Genomic DNA, 13,220 nt, shown 5'->3' on the forward strand with positions numbered 1-13,220 from the left:
TCATGTTCAGTTGTGTTCCCTCCCGTGGTTTGTTCGCTTGTTTTCCCTCGTGCTCATTTATGTCTGCGTCTCCCTCTGTCCTGCGTTGCGATCTCCCTCATGGCTATGTGTTTCTCTGTGTGTTTGGTTTAGGTTTCTGTATTCCAGTTCAGTTTCGTTTTGTATTTCTGGCATCCCAGCGATTAAGGTCAGCACCCTGAGGTTCCTCCCCGTTTCTGCCTTCCAGGTTTCCAGTCATCACCCTGCCGCAGCAGCAGGTTTGCCCGGCCATGTTTCTGGCCAGAATGTGAGCTGGCAATGCTACGTTTGTGCTGCAAACATTTTTGTTTGTGCTGCTATCATTTTAAAAATATTAATAAAATAACATCTTGATGCGTGCTTAATCATCCAGGTAAGTAAATCCCAAAAGGTTGATTCTGTTCATCTGGACATTTTCAGTTGGAGAAACGTTTCGTCACTCATCCAAGTGACTTCTTCAGTCTCAGCTGACTGCAGGTTTTCCCAACCTTATAAACACATGTGAGTGAAGTTGGCCCCCCTACCTTCTTCAAATCGAACAAAATTGATGTCAAACATTTGTCCTGCAAATTATTTTGTTTGTGCAGGTTATGTTTCTCTAATTTTATACACAGTACATGTACAGTGAGAGAGAGATGTTACATCTGTCTTCACTTGCATCCCAGTCACGGAAGCGTTGGAGGTCGTTCATAAGAGATTACAGGATCACCCCCAACCTCAGCAACAGGACCACTCTCAGCACTGATCAGTTGTGTTTGCTTTTGGAACTGTGTCTTAATTCCACCTATTTTGCATAAGGGTCGGTACAGGCGGAAACCTAAGTGTGCCATGGGTTCCCCCAGGCCCCTGGTGAAAGTCACCAAACCAGTTCGTAAGCAGGTACAGGTGTGGCCAGAAGGGTCCTCAGAGGCACTGCAAGACTGCTTTTCCACCACAGGCTGCCACACACGACAACACCACAGACTTTCAGGAATATACAGAAACTGTTACTGCCTACATCCCAAAATGCATCGATGATGTCACAGAGACCAGGACTATCACTGTCCGGGCCAATCAGAAACCATGGCTCACAGGTCAGGTTTAAATGCTCCTAAGGTTGAAAAATGCAGCCTTCAGAGCCGGGAATTAGATGAGCCTACCCATATGGAAAAGAAATAGTAAAAACTTATATGTGATTACTCATGAAAGTGGCCACTTTCATGAGTAAATCATATAAGGCTTACATGATTTACTCATGAAAGTGGCCACTTTCTCATTACTTTCATACATTGTTTTAGTAAGTATCCAAAACATACAAGTTTCATTATATAATTTTTCAAGGGATCTTATATCTGTTTTCACTCTTATATGCTTTTCATACAAGTTTCACACCAGACAGATACAAACTTTATAAGATTTATATATATCTTTTCCATATGGGTAAGAACAGCAAGGGCAAACCTGTCACGTGGCATCAGCTACAGCAAAGCTTCAGCGACAGCAGAGATACTTGGAGGCAGTGGCAAGGAATACAAACCATCACAGACTACAAGCCCACTCTACAGACCGTGGTGACACAATCCCCAGACAGTGTGTGGAGATCCCTTGCCAAAATCAATACACGCAAAGCTCCAGGTCCTGATAACATCCTTGGACGAGCACTGACGGACTATGCTGTGGAACAGACAAATGTCTTCACAGACATCTTTAACACATCACTAGGGTCAGGCCGTCGTTCCCACATGCCTCAAAGCCTCCACCATCATTACTGTACCCAAAAAGTCATCTACCTCCTGCTTTAAGGACTACCGTCCTGTCAAACTCTCCTCCATCATTATGAAGTGCTTTGAACGGTTAGTCATGCATCAAATCAAATTATCGCTTTCCCCCAAACTGGATCCATTTGAGTTCGCATACCGGTCAAAACGCTCACCCGATGATGGAATTTCAACTGCCCCTCACTCAGCCCTCACACATCTGAACACTAGAGACTCATATGTCAGAGTGCTGTTCATAGACTTCAGTTCAGCATTCAACACCATCATTCCCCAGCAACTCATTCACAAACTGGATCTGCTGGGAATCAGCACCTTGCTGTATAACGGGCTGCTAGATTTCTTGACAGGAAGACAGCAGATAATACGGGTCAACAGCAACACCTCCAGCCCAAGAACACTGAATACGGGGGCTCCCCAAGGATGTGTGTTGAGCCTCCTTCTCTTCACTCTGCTGACCCACGACGAGATCTACTACAGGGGTGAAGTTAACCATCTGGCAGAGTGGTACAGCAACAACAACCTGTCCCTGAATGTGGAGAAGACCAACAGTAACTCTACTTCCTCTGCAAACTGAGAAGCACAAGAGATTCAACCCCCATTATGAGCACTTTCTACAGAGGCACAGTTGAGAGGATCCTCACCAGCTGCATCACTGTGTGGTATGACTCCTGCACTGGGTTCTGCAGGAAAAAATAACAACGGGTAGTGAGAGCAGCCAAGAGCATTGTGGGGACCTCTCTTGCCTCCCTCCCCAGGAGATCTACTGCACCTGCCTCATCTGGAAGGTCCTCTCCATTACAGGTGACTCCACTCATCCCTTCAACAGCGTCTTCCGTTTGCTGCCATCAGGAAGGATACTGAAGAGCCTCCGGGCCAGAACACGCAGACTGAGAGACAGCTTCGTCCATCAGGCTGTCAGGATGCTGACCATCTCTGAATCGAGAAGGGGGGCCCAAGGGTACATCTTTCACCAAGGGTACAATGTTGTGATTGTTCCCCACTTTCTGTGAATGGTACTCATGGCCATTGATCAGTAGGCTTTGATTAGTTGTCATTGATCAATGGTCATAAGAATTTGCATACTAACAATCATGGAACTAACCCCCCAGCACATTGTTCATTCAGTGATGCTAGTTTCCTTCACTATGCAAATGTACTGTTTATAAGGTTGGGAAAACCTGCAGTCAGCTGAGACTGAAAAAGTCACTTGGATGAGTGATGAAACGTTTCTCCCACTGAAAATGTCCAGATGAACAGAATCAACCTTTTGGAATTTACTTACCTGGATGATTAAGCAAGCATCAAGACGTTATTTTATTAATATTTTTAAAATGATCGCGGCACACACGAAAATTTTTGCAGCACAAACCAGCACAAATGTAGCACAAAAGTTTGACATCAATTTTGTTTGATTTGGGTAATGTGGGGGGGGCTGGTTGACCTTTTGACCTTTACATTTTCATTAATATCTTTAAAACAGAAGCAGCACAAATGACAATTTTAGCAGCACAAACCAGCACAAACATAGCACAACTGATTGACACCAATTTTGTTTGATTCCATTAATATGGGGGGGCTGGTTGACCTCTGATGACCTCTAGAAATTTTTATTAATATCTTTAAAATGATAGCAGCACAAACAAAAAATTTTGCAGCACAAACCAGCACAAACGTAGCACAAACGTTTCACATCAATTTTGTTTGATTTGGGTAATGTGGGGGGGCTGGTTGACCTTTTGACCTTTACATTTTCATTAATATCTTTAAAACAGAAGCAGCACAAATGACAATTTTAGCAGCACAAACCAGCACAAACCAGCACAAACGTAGCACAGTTGATTGACACCAATTTTGTTTGATTTAATTAATGTGGGGGGGCTGGTTGACCTCTGATGACCTCTAGAAAATTTTTTTAATATCTTTAAAATGATAGCGGCACAAACGAAAATTTTTGCAGCACAAACCAGCACAAATGTAGCACAAACGTTTGATACCACTTTTGTTGGATTTGAAGAAGGTGGGGGGCCAAGTTCACTCACATAGGACGGTAGTGACGTGGCAAAAACACATCTTTCATCCTTCCGCACTGAGAAGCAAAACTTCCAGCTTACTTAGTTTTTCTAAGTTAAGACAACTCAAATAAATTGAGTTTATCAGCATTTTTGCATAAAAAGTACTGGTAACTTATTTAAATCGAGTTCTAATAACAAATTGATAAAAATTGAGTTCAGCCTATTTAATATTTTTAATTAAACACAATATTACATTTTACAGTGTAGGAAAACAGACAACCTGACACCAAACAAAGGAAGTGAGAGGACTTGAATACACACAGGAGGTGATCAGGGGAAGTGGAAACACACAGGAAAACAGCTGACACAAATGAAACTAATGACATCACAGGAGAAGGGTAAAACTAAACACATTGAACAAAGAAACACAAGACTTTCGAAATAAAACAGGAAACATGGAGAGACATAGACATGACAACACTGGCTTGACAAAATGAAACACGCAGACAACATATACATGAGACTAACACAGACAACCTAGGGGAAGCATGCTAAACTAAACTCAAGGCAAACAAATAATAATCCTATTAACTCAACATGATCTCCAAAAATAACATAAGAACTCAAAGCAAGCTGAAAACACTGGGTGACAGACCCAGCCCCTGACACTTTACATTGTATCAAAGTTTCATATCTTCAATGTTGTCCCATGAAATGATATAACAAAATATTTACACAAATTTGGGGGCGTACTCACTTTTGTGAGATACTGTATATATTACTTGGGGCAGGAGACCTATCTGTCCCATAAATAAACTCGGTAATCATCCTGCTCAAGCCAATACACCCCCAATAAGGCCACCTGAAAACAAAAAAATAAAAAGGACAAACAGGAATCAGATAGATACAGTTCCTAAATGGCTAATGAATGCATATATTAATAGTTACATAACAAACGTATTAATGTTATACAATGTTGTATTTGATGAAATACAACTTTTGGATAAATGGTCACAAAAGCTTTTACCAGTTTGTGTAACTAACACACATCCTTTATTTAATCTATGAATAATCCAGTGTGTAAAAACATGAATGTGTGGGATAAAACTTGAGTGTATATTTTACACTTTGACAGCATACTGACTTGAAATGCTTTGCCAACAGTGAATCAGACTGCAGGTCAGTGAGTTCAAGCTGAACATCACTGGATGTAGTATATAAAGTGCAAGTGGAGGGAGACAAAATCATGTGCATTTCACTCTTAACTAATTTGAAGTCTTCAAATCACCTTAAAAAGTTAACATGCAAGGCCCCAAACATGGATGAGTACCAGCTGAGGCGATCAATGGATGGTACGATTTCTTTCACTGTTGACATGTGAGTACGAATGCTGCTCTCCAACTGGTTTGAAATAAATTGCAACATTCTCATAAACGTCATCACAGGGTGTGCAATTCACATATGAGATTCTGGTCTTGTAGTTTGCTATTTAGTTCATTATTAGTGCACATCAATAATAAAAAAAAAACCCCGGAAGATCTGCCTTGCATTTGTCATATGAGAGATCTGAAATACAATTGCCTTTCTCCTCACAAAATGCTTGAGTTTCTGCTCCCATACTCTTTTTAGCACTTCACGCAGACTTAGCCACCTGACAGCTGTGTGGAAGCCTATGACACCATGTTCAGTTTCACATGCTTCAAAGTCCGACAAACTGTCTATGACTCAGTGTTCTTGCCCGTTCTTTTTTTTCTATGGGCTTACTAGCAGATCAGAGCCCACCAACAATCTTTGATAAACTTCCCATCAGAAAATGGCTTACTGTTTTTGTAATTTTGTGTGAAGTCAGAAAGCTGCTATTGAGTGTTCCTCGTGAAACTTGGTAAAGAAGTCCTTGTTAATTTTGCAGCTTTGCAAGAAAATCTTCAGATATCCATTCCCACTCTGCATCAGTTGAGTTTTTTCATTTTTCTGTGTGTTTAGTCTTGTAATTTTGACTTTAAACCAAAAACTGTAGAGCAGTAACACAGTATTGGCTGATGAAGTCTGAGACTAAGAGGGTTTTGCTTTATTCCATGAATGGTTGATTGGATTGGTAAGTAAATGATGTCATGGATTTCCACTTTCAATAATAATTTTCTTCACAACCAATGAAGCAAATCATCTTTATCTGTAATGGAACAAAAAATATTACATTGGCGTCAGGCTCTTACTAAGAGAACTAAACTAAAAGCATAGTTATCCTCCCATTGTAGACTGCTTTTTGAGTATGCTTCAAAAATCAATATGAAGGGGCATTAATGTGTATATGTTAATGAGTTAATCTGTAAATCAGTTGTTTGAGTCTCTGGTTATGACGACAGACTAATTGTAAATGATTGCTAAAAACTGCACCTGAGCTGCCCAGTGTTTCTGTTTATTTCTTTACTCACCTGATCAGTACACCAGTACCAGGTAGCCTAAATAATGAGTCCGATCACCATGCCAGGCAATGGGAGGTCTCCTGTAACTGGATCCCTGAAGATATGGGAGGAGTCTGGCAGGGGCTCATAGCAGTTTGCACTGACATTACCCTTGATTGAGGGACAGCTTGCATCTAGAGTCTCTTGACGTTTTCATTGCCTTTCACTTCATGGAAAGCTGAGGAGAATCACCACCACCCACCTTTTTTTAAACTGTCCAACAAATAAATTGTAAGTAAAATATTACCAAAGCCCATGAAAATTAATGATCCAATAACCACGACGATGGTCTGTAAAGTGTCTGTGTAGATCAGTCCACCTTGGATAAAATATATTATTTATTTATTGGAAACACATATATTGTAATTATGTAACTACTCCTTCTGTAAAACTTTCAATTGTGGATGTGTTGTTACTAAAAAGCAACATAAGGCCAATTCATGGTTATCATAGTCCACGGCCAGTTGACTACAACAAGTCAGCACATTTAAACCAGCAATGAAGAAAGACAGAGATTGTGTGTGTGTGTGTGTGTGTGTGTGTGTGTGTGTGTGTGTGTGTGTGTGTGTGTGTGTGTGTGTGTGTGTGTGTGTGTGTAAATCTCCATGTGTAGTCACATGGCCTTGTGAATACTTTATGTCCAGTCATAGTACAATAACAAGTATTATCGTACCATGACTGGGCATAGTCTTCTCAAGTACGATAACACTTGTTATTGTACTATGGCACTGTAGTTTTCTAGGAAAATATCTGTGAGTTCCATAGAAAAGGAAGGAAATTTTTCTTGTGGACAAACCTTTGACAGTATATCGTGCAGTAACTGCTAGAAGTGAAAAACAAAGGCCCAAGGGCCTGTTGGATAAAAGTTGCACCAGAGAAAATATCTGCCTGAATTGGGAGAAAAAAAGTGTAGGATTTAATTTAGGACCATCGAAAACAGGTATAATATAAACATTTTCTGCTGCTTTTGGAGGTACTGGTGAAGATATACAAGACAAGGGAGAGAACAGAGAGATAAATGTGAATGCACTGTCCTCTCAACCTCTTCTGAAGTATTCAGGTGACGATTTAAATACATCCACAAAGCATGAGATTTTTGTCATTACTCAAAGTGTTGTCAGACACAGTAGTCATTTATGTCATTTGGGTAGTGGAAATTAATAGATTTTGAGGACCTTTCAGGTCAATATGCAGCCTTAGAGTTCTGTTTACCCCAGCTTTAATGTAGATGGGCACAAAGATCCATTACAGAATTACGACCACAGCAAGAGCCTGAAACACACAAACATACAAGAAGTAATTCAAGTCCATTAAATTTGAGATTTATATTATAAAGTAAAGACCTTACAATAATACAGAGAAAACACCAACAATCGTTTGTTGGCAAATGGCCAGCCCTCTTAGCAAGCACTTGATGACAGTGGTAAGGAAAAACCCTCTTTTAACAGGAAGAAACCGGTGGCAGAACCAGGCTCAGGAAGGGGCAGCCATCTGCCTGGATCAGCTGGGGATGAGGAGAGTTTTTAGCATCACTCTAATATAGGATTTTTCTAATTTTATATTGGGTAAATGCAAGAAAGCAGTCCCTACATATTTGTACATACATACGTATATGTCATACCAATGTAAGTATTAAGTCAATGTTTAGAGGTGATTACAATAACCTCAGTTTTGCATGAAGCTTATGCTTCTGGCTAATCTAAGCTTTACATCATTTCCACTTTCCCACACTCTCAAGCTGATTGTGACACCACAGGTCTAGCCCAATCAGCTTTCTGCTTGCCTTCTTCAGGCCAATCAGCCTTCACTCCATACTTTAAATCTCACCGCTCATCTGTCATTTTTCCTTGCAGCCGCCTTTGTGCAACCCAGTTCAAGCCTTCATCTTCATCTCCACCCTCAGTGTCTAGAGGGTAATGCCCTGATCCTTATCACCGCTGGGATTCCATTCTGCTGTGCCTTAACCACCAAATACCTCAAACTGAATTCTGTACATCAATAAATCACAGCTTTTACTTATATATATATATATATATATATATATATATATATATATATATATAATTTACACTGTTGCATGATTCATCAAAATCTTTCATGACATCAGCACAATAAAGTCATTATTGTAGTTGCCATTTGTTCAGCAGAGGTTTTATTGTTTTTAAAGCAATAAATACAGCCATATAGAAAGCAAACGTTTACTCAGCAGAGCTACACACATTTCCTTAAAGAACCAGTGGGGATTTAATGTAGCTATGCTTTTTATATACATAGGCAAATTAACAGTGGTTGTTGGCATCTTCAGAAACTTTAAATGTGCTAATTATAATCCTCTGTAATTATAACGCAAATGAACTAACTCCTAAGGAACTGAACAATAACCAACCAAATATATAAACAGTTTAAGTTGAAGCTTAAACCAGTGATTACTTTATTCAAGGATGATGTTTTCAACTGAATTTACAAAATAAAATGGAGATAAAAACAGAAACTGTATTTTATTGCAATCAAATGTTGTAAGTGAGAAATTGTAACATTTAAGAAAAAAAGGTAATTTTTAATTTGAATTGGCTCTTTTTAGACTCTTCTGCTTACCACCTCTGAAGGCACACAGTGTAGCCTGCACAGGATTTCTTGCACTAACATACGTCCCACACTTACTTGTTCGAGTGCTTCTGTACTCCTTCCAACCACTAAATTTCTGTTTGGCACTTTATCTATCATCATTATGGTGAGATCTATGTCCAAGGTTATAGTATTCTTTTACTGCCAGCTCCACGAGGAGCGAGCAAAGGAGAAACCATTAGAGCATTGTTTCTCAAACTTGAGAAACTGGAAAAGGTTCACGCCCCACACACCACAGTTTTTTTTAATCAATCATTAACAACAACAGAGGATCAAAGCTGAATTTCAGTGGAATAAATATCTGCAAAATAGCATCAAACTATAATTTGTTTATTTTCTCTGAAAAAACAAACAAGCAAACTTGTTATTCCATATTTTATTGGGTTCACGCCTCAATTTTAGAATGACTATATTAAGGAAATTTGTCAAACTAAAAATGTTTCATTTTTGTTAAAACACATACATTGCTCAATGATTTTTACTCATATTTATGATTTGATTAAAAAAAATTTAGGGGAAAAAGGGGTCAGTAGTTAAAGTGGGATTTGGGAGGTGGGGGAACCCAACCTAAGATCAGGTGTACTGGTGCAGTGTGAGGAAAATATTTAATTAGAAAAAGTAGTCACATAATTACTTGTTATATTTTTCTTTGCATACAGGCTATCATCAGCTGACCTGGTCTAATCTTCGCAGCTAATTTTGGATTTGCCCAACTGAGTTCAACAAGATAAGGGCCTTTCACATACAACGTGACAACAGCAACACTGACTTCTATAACAAACTATTTGAATGGCACAAGCCGGCGAGCCGACATGTACCATGGTCGAAGGAGCACTGTGTTAGGTACATTTGTACAACCACTACAAATACAGAAGGACAGGAAACAGGTGCATGTGGTACACTTAAAGACTACCAGCAAAAATTACATGGTACAGATGGAACGCTGCACAACCCAGTGGTCAGCACAGAGCATGACAATTTCCTGTTATGATAAGCAAACATTTCTTTGTCATCATCAGAACCAACCCCAGACTGCAGCATGCAAAATCGAAACTAATTGAAGAGTGATATGCATTAACCATCTGAGAGGAGCAAAGCGTGATTAGGGAAAAGAAGTAACTAATGACTGTTATTGGGTATCTCAGGTATATTTGTATTTTAAAGCCAAGATAGGTGTACAAAAAAAACAAATACACTTTGTTGCTCCATAGGTTTCTTTATTATATACATCAGAGACTGCTGGCTCAATTAGGCAATAACTGATTTAGCACAACACAAGGAATGTAAACAGAGACACATCACTTTGAAAATGGAATAAAAATCACCAAACTTGTGGTCAACGATGACGCAAAAATCAAATGTTGCCAAACTTAAGAAAGTAACACCTGTATTTAGGACAATCTGTCTGCCATGCAGGCTTCAGTTTGTCAGAGTAACAGGAGCTGAGATGTTTGCTAGCATCAAATTAAGAGAGACCACTGTGTGCCTTAAAGCTTCAGCAGTACGTGAGGGATTGTGCCCTGCAGAGTGAGCTTTAGAGAAAAAGGTTGCTCTGTCTATCTATTAGATTAGGGTGTTAGGTAATGATGAGCTAAACACTAGAGTACCCTGGACAGCTCTGGCAGTAATGGCCTGGTAAGGCTGGCATGATGACAATGATTATAATACTATATGGTTATGATACCGATTATATTTATGAGCTCTGATAAAAAGTATTATTTACCTTGAACCTTGTCTGTAGGCTTTTGTAACTATTACACCACAGCATCCTACTGATACTGAATACAGCCAGGACAGCGAGAGGAAGAGGAATAAAGGAGGAGATATCAGACTGTTACTGTTACAAATGGCTGCTTGAACTCTCTGAATGAGGACAATCAATATTCACTTGAATGAGAATCAATCACTGGAATGAGGCCATGCTCTTTGGGGATTAAGGCTCAGTTGCATGCGTTGAATTTGGTCCTGATTTTAAAACACAAGCAGAGACTTCAACCATCAAAAGTCTCCAGGTAGGGTAATGTTTTCTTTGTAGTTTTATGTCTCTCGGCTTCTGTTCACCAAGACTCAATCTATAACGTGGCAGGGACATCTTGGTATTTTAAGCACAAAAGATGATCCTATCAGTGTGCTGCAAGACTACAAACAGACACTACTGAATAGTGCCAAAAAGCAATCATTTGTGGGAGGGTGAGTCTAGTGTGAAAAAATAGTCTTGGGTAAATAAACTGTGATCTCCAGCGCTCAATGCAGATGTGATGCCTTATGAGCATATCTCTGTGTCGCTGGTGTCTGCAGAGAGCCCTATTGTGTGGTGACTCTGAGAACAAAGTGGGCTGCAACCTAAGAAAAAACATGCAAGTGATGGAAACACAAGAAAATTGAAAATCCAAATATGAAAAAATTAAGCTCCAAATATGCACTACTCTGAGTGTAGCCCAAACAACAATGGAGATGTTTCCAAATAAGTGATGATCCCAATGGGACACACACGGTGTTCAATGCTGTGTGCCTAGAAGTTGTGAAAGTTGGTTAATTCTCATATGGTGTAAACATTGTGGCTGTACAAATCTCACATTATTTACAGATACTGTCTCTAACTGATCTTTACCTTATCTACTATTATTAGGAAAATGGGAGAAATATAATCCTGAAGAAGACGTATGCCAACACAAAAGAACTGACAAAATACAAGCATTACTGTGAGACACTTAATAATATGTAATAAATAAATAATATGCCTTAAAGCTGCCTATAATAGTTAGTTTTAGAAAAGAGAAAAGAAAATAGAATTAATACTTAGTTTTGATGATGTGAAAAAATATTTTTAAAGGCATCAAACTGCAATATACACTCACTGGATGCTTTCTTAGGTACACCTGGTCAGCTGCTCATTAAAGCAAATATCCAATCAGCCATTCACATCCAGCAACTCAGTCCATTAAGGTAGACATGGTCAATAAAAATACAGAAGATCAATTCGAGCATCAGAATGGGGAAGCCAGGTGATCTAAGTGACTTTGAGTGTACCAAGATTGTTGGTAGTCTGAGTATTTCGCAAACTGCTGACCTACTGGGAATTTTCAGGCAGCCATAGAGCCAGAGAGAATGGTCTGAATAATGGGAAATATCCATTGAGTCACAGTTCTGTGTTTGAAAATACTTTGTTGATGACAGAGGTCAGAGGAGAATGTCCAGACTACTTCAAGCTGATAGGAAGAAAACGGTAACTTTAATAACAGCTTGTTAAAAGTATGCAGAAGATCTCTGAATCAATGGCGTTTTCAAATCAATCTGTAGTTTTAAATCGTTTTACAAGAATAAGTTAAAATGTTTTATCCCCTTTAAGCAAGTTTAAAGTATCCCCAAGTCTTTCATGGGGTCACTCTAAGACACAGACATAACTGTCTAGCACAGGTTGTCTTGGGACAGAAGCAGGACCTGGCATATTTATGTGTAAAGTTTAAATTCTTTTAGTTATTGAAAGAAATAATCATGGCTGAGGTAGTTATGCTAGTTCTAGTTCTAGTGTATAGGTGATATATAGTTATATCTCCCACACATCTATAGTGAATAGTTAATACATACCTTTGTATTTTGATCATCTTTGTTTCTTGATTCTAATTTGGTTTCAGGTCAGCATTATGAGTCTTTGACGTAGGAGTTTTCTTGGAGTTTGTTGTGCTCTGGTTTCATACTTTCTTGTAGTAGCATTTCTAGGTGTCAGTCTGGTTTATGAATCCCAGGTTATTTCGGCCTCCTTTGTGCTTCTGTGTCTGGCTCACATGCCTTAGTCCTCGTCTCCGTGTTCGTTACTTCCTATTTTATTTTGATAGTCCCTCTTCTCGCATGTGTTTTGTTCAGTTTGCATGCCCTGTCTCTCTGGTCAGATTCTGTTCACCTGTGTTCCCAAGTGTCTCCGCTCTATGCTGATTATCTCATTTAGACCCTCAGTTTTCTTCTGTTCTTTGTCAGGCTCTCACTTATACTTGTGTCTGCTCTCACAGTGTGGGTTCCTGGAAGATTTGTAGATTTTTGCTTCCTTATGTTTTTGACCTGGATTATTTTGAACTCACTTTAAGTTAACAAAGCTGCATTTTAGTTTGCCTCCCGTGTTCATTAGTCTTGCATTTGGGTCCTAATCTGCTTGCCACACAGACAGCCTTGATAGTCCAGGTTGCTCAGGAACCAGCCGCTGGAGATGAGTGTCTACTACTAACTGCCAGTGTTCACCTGCAGGTCAAAAATGGTTAAAACCATCTATGAGCATGACCCCATTTCATGCAACAGTGAGGCAATGTTAACACCTAGGGAACTGTTGATGTCTTGAAGTGTAGTAAACTTGG

This window comes from Perissodus microlepis, chromosome 7, assembly GCF_051167445.1.
Source record: "Perissodus microlepis isolate ML-2025 ecotype Zambia chromosome 7, ASM5116744v1, whole genome shotgun sequence".
Lineage (NCBI taxonomy): Eukaryota > Metazoa > Chordata > Actinopteri > Cichliformes > Cichlidae > Perissodus > Perissodus microlepis.